The following is an 8,989-nucleotide window of genomic DNA, read 5'->3' as shown; positions in this document are numbered from 1 at the left end:
CTGGAAGATCGCCAGGAAAGATTTGTCCTGATCAGGCGGGAGGAGGCCAGCACAGGCAGGGAGGCAGAACACAGAGGCTAGCACACTGAGCGGATTGAGGGCGGGGACAGTCTCCACAGGTGGAGAATTTGCAGGGAGGACTCTACCACAGGTTGGTTGCTCTACTTTGGTTGCAAAGCAATAGAGCAGCAGCGAAGTTACACAAACACCAAAGGTAGAATGTACCCACAAACACCAGAGTTTAACAAGACCCGGCTATACCCACCCAGCATTGGAAGTGACTCAGCACGGACCACGTGCAGCCACATTCTGCAGCTCAGGGCTTTTGCCTAGGGCAGCCACATTTCTGAACAGCAGGGGGGCTCTACCAGGGGCAGCCATACTTCTTCTGCACAGCAAGGGGGCTCTGCCAGGGGCAGCCATACTTCTGCACAGTTGGGGGGAGGAGGGATTTGCCCAGGGCAGTGGAACTTCCGCAGTGCAGCCACACTTCCCAGGGCAGTGACACTGCCACTGCAGGGCTGTTTCCAGGGCACTTCCGCAGCTCAGCTGCTCTTTGCAGCCTGTTTGCAGGACAGCTACTGTCCATCTGTCTATCCCTGTTCTGTAGAGGAAGCTGGCAACCTCCTTGCCCTGAGGGCTTTTTAAAAAATGAGTAAAAAAGCCAAGTGAAATCTAACTATTGGTAGCTTTTATACAGAAAGAGAGCAGGTTTTCAATCCTGGAGAGACTAATACCAGAGTCTCCAGACAAAACCTCAAAGCGGGATGTAACCTAGTCCCCATCATACAAGGCTCTCCTAGAAGAAATTATAAAAGATCTTAAAAGAGAGATAGAACAAAAATGAAGAAAAGAAAGAGAAACTCTACAAGAGAGTATGGAAAAGGCATATAATTCACTAAAAGAAAAATTTGATAAAGTGGAAAAAGAAAACAACTTCCTGAAGTGTGAATTATAAAAGGTAAAGAACTCCTAGGGAAACAGAATTTGTGAATTGGAAAAAATAAAGAACTCCCAGGAAAGCAGTATTTGTGAATTGGAAAATGAAAATAACTCAGTAAAAAAAAAAAATAGTGAAACGGAAAAAAATTCCATAGAGCAAAACAGCTCATTTAAAAACTCAATTTGACATATATAAAAAGAAGCAAAAAAAGCTAATGAAGAAAATAACTCATTAAAAATCAGAACTGAACAAATAGAAATGAATGATTGGTTGAGACATCAAGGATCAGTCAAGCAAAACCAAAAATAATTTAAAAATAAGAAAAATGTTAAATATATACTTGGAAAAAGAATAGACCTGGAAAATAGATCTATGAGAGGTAATCTGAGGATTATTGGACTTCCTGAAAATTATGATGAAAAAAAGCCTAGACACTATTTTACAGGAAATAATCAAAGAGAACTGCCTAGCTGTAATAGATCAAAAGGTAAAATAGGCATTGAAAGAATTCTTTGAACACCTTCTGAAAGAGACCCTAAAATTAAAACTCTGAGGAATATTGTGGCTAAATTTCAGAACTATCAGACTAAGGAAAAAATATTACAAGCAGCCAGAAAAAAACAATTCAAATACTGAGGAGCCATAATAAGGATCACTCAGGATCTAGTTGCTTCCACATTAAAGGATCAAAGGGCTTGGAATCTGATACTCTGAAAGGCAAAGGAACTTGGAATGCAGCCAAGAATAAACTACCCGGCTAAGATGAGCATTTTCTTCCAGGGAAGAATATGGACATTTAATGAAACAGGTGAGTTCCATTTGTTTCTAATGAAAAAACTAGAGCTAAACAAAAAATTTGACCTCCAACTATAGTACACAAGAGAACCAGTAAAAGGTAAAAATAACTCTTGAGAACTGTATTTCTGTTATGGACATACATAAAGAGTGACTGTATAATTTGATTTTACTGATATAATATAAAAAAGGGAAGTAGAAGTGGAAAGGGGATAGTATCAGAAAAAAAGAAAAAGGGAAGATAAAAAGAGGGAAATTACATCCCATGAAGAAGCAAAGGAAACCTATCATATCTGAGGGGATTTAGGAAGGAGGAGGAACATTGTGTGAATCTTACTCTCATAGATTTGGCTCAAAGAGAAAATAATAGATATTTTTGATTTACAGAGAAACTTCTCTCACCTCATTAAAAAATGTGAGAGGAAAAGGAAAAAGGAAAAAAGTAATAAGGGAAAATTAGTATAAGAAAAGGGAAGGAACTCAAAAGGGGTGGTAGGGATTCTAAAGAAGGAGAGTGTTTAATTCAGGGGAAGGAGAGAAAAAAAAAAGAAAAGCATAATCTGGAGATAATAAGATGGCAGGAAATACAGAATTAGTCATTTTAATCGTAAATGTGAATGGGATGAACTCTCCCATAAAGTGGAGGTGGATAGCAGACTGGATCAAAAGCCAGAATCCTACAATATGTTATTTACAGGAAACACATTTAAAGCAGGGTGATACATATAAAATAAAGGTAAAAGGCTAGAGCACAATCTATTATGCTTCAGGTGAAGTCAAAAAAGCAGGAATAGCCATCCTTATCTCAGATCAAGCAAAAGCAAAAACTGACCTAATTAAAAGAGATAAGGTAGGAAACTATATCTTGCTAAAGAGTAGCATAGACAATGAAGCAATATCAATACTAAACATACATTCACCAAGTGGTATAACATCTAACTTCCTAAAGGAGAAGTTAAGAGAGTTGCAAGAAGAAACAGATAATAAAACTATAGTAGTGGGAGATCTCAACCTAATCTCAGAATTAGATAAATCAAATCACAAAACAATTAAGAAAGAAGTGAAAGAGAATATTAGAAAAGTTAGGTATGATAGATCTTTGGAGAAAACTGAATGGAGACAGAAAGGAGACTTTCTTCTCAGCAGTTCATGGAACCTATACAAAAATTGACCATATATTAGGACATAAAGACCTCAAAATTAAGTGCAGAAAGGCAGAAATAGTAAACGCATTCTTTTCAGATCACGATGCAACAAAAACTACATTCAACAAAAAGCTAGGGTTAAATAGACTGAAGAGTAATTGGAAACTAAATAATCTCATCCTAAAGAATGAACAGGTGAAACAGCAAATCATAGACACATTAATAATTTTACTCAAGAGAATGACAAAAATTAGACAATATACCAAAATTTGTGGAATGCAGCCAAAGCAGTAATAAGGGGAAATTTTATATCTTTAGAGGCTTACTTGAATAAAACAGAGACAGAGAAGATTAATGAACTGGACTTGCAACTTAAAAAGCTAGAAAAAGAGCAAATTAAACCCCCCCAATTAAATACTAAACTTGAAATTCTAAAATTAAAAGGAGAAATTGATAAAATTGAAAGGAAAAAATTATTGAATTAATAAATAAACCTAAGAGTTGGTTTTATGAAAAAACCAACAAAATAGATAAACCTTTGGTAAATCTGATTAGAAAAATGAAAGAGGAAAATCAAATTGTTAGTCTTAAAAATGAAAAGGGAGAACTTTCCACCAATGAAGAGGAAATTATAGCAATAATTAGGAGTTAATTTGCCAAACTTTATGCCAATAAAGTTGATAACCTAAGTGAAATGGATGACTACCTTCAAAAACAAAGGCTTCTCAGATTAACAGAGGAGGAAATAAATAGCTTAAATAGTCCCATTTTAGAAAAAGAAATAGAACAAGCTATTAATCAACTCCCTATGAAAAAATCCCCAGGTTCACATGTGAATTCTACAAACATTTAAAGAACAATTAACTCCAATGTTATATAAACTATTTGAAAAAATAAGAAATGAAGGACTCCTACCAAATTCCTTTTTTTGACACAGACATGGTACTGGTACTTAAACCAGGTTGGTTGAAAACAGAGAAAGAAAATTATAGACCAATCTCCCTAATGAATATTGACGCAAAAGTCTTAAACAAAACATTAGTAAAAAGATTACAGAAAATCATCCCTAGGATAATACACCATGACCAAGTAGGATTTATACCAGGAATGCAGGGATGGTTCAATATTACAAATATTATTAACAGAATCAATTATATCAATAATCAAATTAACAAAAACCATATGATCATCTAAATAGATGCAGAAAAAGCATTTGATAAAATCCAATATCCATTCCTATTAAAAACACTTGAGAGTATGGGAATAAATGGACTTTTCCTTAAAATAGTCAGTAGCATCTATTTAAAACCATCAGTAAGCATCATATGTAATAGGGATAAACTGGAACCATTCCCAAAAAGGTCAGGAGTGAAACAAGGTTGCCCACTATCACCATAACTATTCAATATTGTATTAGAAATGCTAGCTTTGGCAATAAAAATTGAGAAAGAGATGAAAGGAATTAGAATAGTTAATGAGAAAATCAAATTATCACTCTTTGCAGATGATATGATGGTATATTTAGAGAACACCAGAGATTCTACTAAAAAGCTATTAGAAATAATCCACAACTTTAATAAAGTTGCAGGATACAAAATAAACCCACATAAATCATCAGCATTCTTATATGTCACTAACAACATCCAACAGTTAGTGATACAAAGAGAAATTCTCTTTAAAGTAACTGCCGACAGTATAAAGTATTTGGGAATCTATCTGCCAAGGCAAAGTCAGGAACTATATGAGCAAAACCACAAAACACTTTCCACACAAATACAGATCTAACCAATTGGAAAATTATTAAGTACTCTTGGATAGGTCGAGCAAATAAAGATGAGAGTACTACCTAAACTAATCTATTTATTTGGTGTTATACCAATCAGACTCACAAAAAACTATTTTAATGACCTAGAAAAAAATAACAAGAAAATTCATCTGGAAGAACAAAAGGTCAAGACTTTCAAGGGAACTAATGAAAAAAAAAATCAATGAAGGTGGCCTAGATGTACCAGATCTGGTATTGGCTAAGAAATAGACCAGTTGATCAGTGGAACAGGTTAGGTTCACAGGATAAAATAGCCAATAACTTTAATAATCTAGTGTTTGACAAATCCAAAGACTCCAGCTTTTGGGATAAGAATTCACTGTTTGACAAAAACTGCTAGGAAAATTGGAAATTAGTATGGCAGAAACTAGGCATTGACCACACTTAACACCATAAATCAAGATAAGGTCAAAATGGGTTCATGATCTAAGCATAAAAAATGAGGTTATAAATAAATTAGAAGAACATAGGATAGTTTATCTCTCAGACCTGTGGAGGGGGAAGGAATTTGTGACCAAAGAAGAACTAAAGATCATTATTGATCACAAAACAAAAAATTTTGATTATATCAAATTGAAAAGCTTTTGCACAAACAAAATCAATGCAGACAAAATTAGAAGGGAAACAATAAACTGGGAAAACAGTTTTACAATCAAAGGTTCTGATAAAGGCCTCATTTCCAAACTATATAGAGAATTGACTCTAATTTATAAGAAATCAAGCCATTCTCCAATTGATAAATGGTCAAAGGATATGAACTGACAATTTTCAGATTAAAAAATTGAAACTATTTCTAGCCATATGAAAAGATGCTCCAAGTCATTACTAATCAGAGAAATCCAAATTAAGACAACTCTGTAATACCACTACACACCTGTCAGATTGACTAGGATGACAGGAAAAGATAATGCTGAATGTTGGAGGAGATGTGGGAAAACTGGGACATGGATACATTGTTGGTGGAATTGTGAATACATCCAGCTATTCTGGAGAGCGATTTGGAACTATGCTCAAAAAAGTTATCAAACTGTACATATCCCTTTGATCCAGCAATGTTACTACTGGGCTTATAGCCCAAAGAGATCTTAAAGAAGGGAAAGAGAACTGTATGTGCAAAAATGTTTTCTGTCAGTCCTCTTTGTAGTGGCTAGACACTGTAAATTGAATGAATGCCCATCAATTGGAGAATGGTTGAATAAATTGTGATATATGAATGTTATGGAATATTATTGTTCTGTAAGAAATGACCAACAGGAAGATTTCCTAAAGGTCTGGAGAGTCTTACGTGAACTGAGTGAAAAGAGCAGGACCAAGAGATCATTATATACTTCCACAACAATACCATATGATGATCAGTTCTGATGGATATGACTCTCCTCAACAATGAGATGAATCAAATCAGTTCCATTTCTTCAATAATGAATAGAAGCAGCTACACCCAGCGGAGGAACTCTGAGAAATGAGTGTGAACCCCTACATAGCATTTCCAATCTCTCTATTTTTGTCTGCTTTCATTTTTTATTTTTTTCTCAGGTTCATTTTACCTTATTTCAAAGTCCGATTCTTCTTGTGCAGCAAAATAACTGTATCAATATGTATACATATATTTTATTTAACATGTATTTTAATATATTTAACATTTATTGGTCTACCTGCCATCTCGGGGAGGGGGCAGGGGAAGGAGAGGAAAAGTTGCAACAGAAGGTTTTGCAAGGATCAATGCTGAAAAATTACTGATGCATATATCTTGTAAATAAAAAGGTATGTAAAAAAAGAAATGTGTTGTACTCCAAATATTTGTAGGTTCTGTGACTGCAAAGCCAGTTCAGAGCCTTAATCTGCTGTTGGTTTGAGAGAAGGTCAGAGGACATGACAGAAAACCATGTCTGCTCTCTGCCATTTTGGCTCTGCCTCCCAAAGTCCCCAATCATTGCTCTCAAAAATTAGCTAACTTCATTTCTGTAGCCCCTAGCTTGGCCAGAACTGGGGCCCACAGGAAAAAGTCAGAATTTTTTTTTCCTTCTAAAGTGGGAGTCAAGGGTGTTAAGAAATCTTTCCCAGTATTCTAACTGCACTATAGAAGTTTCTCTTCTTGCTGGCTGCATTTTAAATCTTTCAAAGTAACAAAATTCAGCTCACAGATCATACACGACACAGACATTCTGCACAAAGACATAAACACAGACACAGACAAAAATGACATGGAAGAGAACCATCCTTTTCTTATACAAAACAGCAATATCTCATCAAGTGCACTCTTTGATGGTATTTTAGATTTTTGCTCTGAAAATTTGGATTTGGACTGCTCCTTTCCCTTTCCCTTCTAAGGAAAGCAGCTCCAGTCTCATGTCTTGAGATCTTGTAATGCACTGAGCCTTTTGACTTGGATCCTCAAGCCTGGAGGGGTTATCTCCATCCAGTAGTATCCAGAATACCCCTACTGAGTGCCATTTATCAGGATTTTCTTCTGGCTTACTAAATGCCATCCCCTTACCTTGGATTACCAAGCCTTTGATACCAAGGTTCCCTTTAGCCTAAGGACAGCCCAAGGACACAGACAGTCCTCTTCCCTCTGGATTATGTGAATAAAGTTACCTGACTGGCCACTTGCTCTCAGGCATCTTCAGAGACTTGTGCTTCTGTTTGTATATGGATGCCTTTCTTCGGGCCCATATTTCCCAGAGAGAGAGGCTGAGGGTCTGATCTCAAGGACACTCAGAGAAAACACAATATGGCTCCTGCCTTGCATTAGGACCCAGCCATCCCTCTGGGAAATCACAGATCCCAGACAAGCCCCCACAAACTGTGTGGGATGGGAGCTAGACCCCTTACCCAAACTGACTACTCAGAGGCACCTTAAGGTACAAAGAAGTATTTATTTGGTCCTTGCAAGGAGAGACCCAAGCACACCTGAGCAGCTCAGCATAATGTGTAGCCCTGGGCTTGAAACGGTGAACTGATTAAATAGCAAAACACTTGAGTTCATTGGATGGACTGAAAAGGAAGTAACCATTGGTCAACAGTCAGTGATGCTGTTTACTTCCTGTAGATCATATGACTTTCTAAAGCTTAGACCTAGGGTCTGACCTTTCCTGCCTTACAGTGCTCTGAGAATAAGGTGACTTCCTGACCTACTCCATCTCATAGACTTTGAGAAATCTTCATCTAGTCCCATTCAAAGAGAAGGTTCTTACTTACATTGATGAGAATTTCCTCTCTCAATAGTTCCCTATGCAATTAAGTGATTATATCTCATTTGATTGTGTTTTGCAGATATTGTTCTGGTTTTATTTGTTTATTTGTTTTTGTTGTTGTTGTTTTGTTTTTACAAATTGAAGGTTTGCAGCAACCTTGGGTCAAGCAAGTCTATTTGGTGTCATTTCCCCAGCAGAATGTACCTACATTGTGTCTCTGTATCACATTTTGGTAATTCTCACAATCTTTTTCATTATTATTATATCTCTTATGGTGATCTGTGACAATGATGTTGATATTATTGTAATTTGTTTTGGGGTGTTATGAATAGTGTCCCTATAAGACATGAACTTAATTGATAAATGCCGTGTGTGTTTTGACTGCTTCACCACTGGACATTCCCAATTTCTCTTCTTCTCCTCAAATCTCCCTATTTCCTGAAATATAGCAATATTTAAATTAAGCCAATTCACAACCCTACAATGGCTTCTATGTGTTCAAGTACGTGAACATGGACTCTGTAATGCTTGCATTAACCAATTAAATGTGCTAGAGCTTCCCTTTTTCATAGGGAATAAGACAATGGAGTAGCACAATCAAGAGAACTTCTGAACTCTGGAGCTGCTTGATATACCAATGACCCTTTACAAGTAAACATTAACTGAACTCAAGAGATGCCTTCAACTGGTAAAATCAATCTTGACTCACTCAGAGAAAAAAGCAAACATCTTTCTTTTTTGACTTATCTAAAGAGCAGCAATCCTCCTGCTTTCTGATTTATTGCATTTACAAATATCTTGTCCCTAGACCCCCCACTCATCTGCTTCCCAATTTATTGTTTTCCATGTGACATAGCCATAAATACTTTTAAAAGTCCTAAATGCTTCAAATATGTATAAATATATCACTCTTACCCCCCTTTGAACATTGTTTCACTTTTCCAACTTGCAAGCTTTTTCTGTTCAGATAATAAAAGCAATTATAATCTTTGTAAACTGTGATTGGACTCTGGTACATTCTGGATCCTCCTTTTGGACTTGGGGTTTCTTCTGTTTTAGCAATTGGCAGGGTTTTTGTTTGTTTTTA

The sequence above is a fragment of the Antechinus flavipes genome, chromosome 3, assembly GCF_016432865.1.
Source record: "Antechinus flavipes isolate AdamAnt ecotype Samford, QLD, Australia chromosome 3, AdamAnt_v2, whole genome shotgun sequence".
In the NCBI taxonomy this organism is placed as follows: domain Eukaryota; kingdom Metazoa; phylum Chordata; class Mammalia; order Dasyuromorphia; family Dasyuridae; genus Antechinus; species Antechinus flavipes.
This window is presented reverse-complemented; position numbering follows the sequence as displayed.